Source organism: Physeter macrocephalus, chromosome 17, assembly GCF_002837175.3.
Source record: "Physeter macrocephalus isolate SW-GA chromosome 17, ASM283717v5, whole genome shotgun sequence".
NCBI lineage: Eukaryota > Metazoa > Chordata > Mammalia > Artiodactyla > Physeteridae > Physeter > Physeter macrocephalus.
In genome coordinates, this window is record NC_041230.1 from 2,744,771 (window position 1) to 2,745,838 (window position 1,068).

Below are 1,068 nucleotides of genomic sequence, written 5' to 3' on the forward strand. Positions count from 1 at the left end.
CCGTGGGATCCTCCCGGACCGGGGCACGAACCCGTGTCCCCTGCATCTGCAGGCGGACTCTCAACCTCTGTGCCACCAGGGAAGCCCTAGATTATGATTTTTATGACTTGTTTTGTTCCATTGTTTTGGTTTTCTTCTTCAGCTTTTTTTTTTTTTTTGGCTGTGTTGGGTCTTCATTGCTGTGTGTGGGCTTTCTCTAGTTGCGGAAAGCGGGGGCTACTCTTTGCTGCGGTGTGAGGGTTTCTCCTTGCAGTGGTTTCTCTTGCTGCAGAGCACAGGCTCTAGGCATGCCCGCTTCAGTAGTTGTGGCATGTGGTCTCAGTAGTTGTGGCTCGCGGGCTCTAGAGCGCAGGCTCAGTAGTTGTGGCGCACGGGCTTAGTTGCTCCGCGGCATGTGGGATCTTCCCGGACCAGGGCTCGAACCCGTGTCCCGTGCATTGGCAGGTGGATTCTTAACCACTGCGCCACCAGGGAAGTCCCTTCAGCTATTTCTATTACGGTATTTTGGGATATTCTTTGTCTCTCCCTTATTTCTATCACTTTCCCTTGAATAGTTTTAATCTCTTCATTCATATTGGATTTTTTTTCTTCTTTCTGACATCAGTTTCACTTACTCTATTTTCTGTGGGTCTATTCATTCTCGTGCTTCTTATAGTTTACCTGGCATTTTGTAAAATGTCTTTTTTAAAGTTTCTAGTCCTTTTCTGACCCTTGTCATCTCCTGTTTCTGTCATTTTTTCCCCCACCCATCTCCTTTCTGAGATTTCCTAATTTTACATATTTGTTTGCTCATAACTGCTATTATTTTATTTGTGATTTAGAATAAGAAATATGTATTTGGCTGAGCCCATCTGCTTGTATTCTAGGGTTCACTGGGGTTCACCTAGTTTTACCGAAAATGTTGTCTGTAGGTGTTTTTACTTGCTGTTTGCTGGTGTTTTTTTTTTTTTTTTTTTTTTAGGGGGGGTGGTTTTTTTTTTAAATTTTTTAACATCTTTATTGGAGTATAATTGCTTTACAATGGTGTGTTAGTTTCTGCTTTATAACAAAGTGAATCAGTTATACATA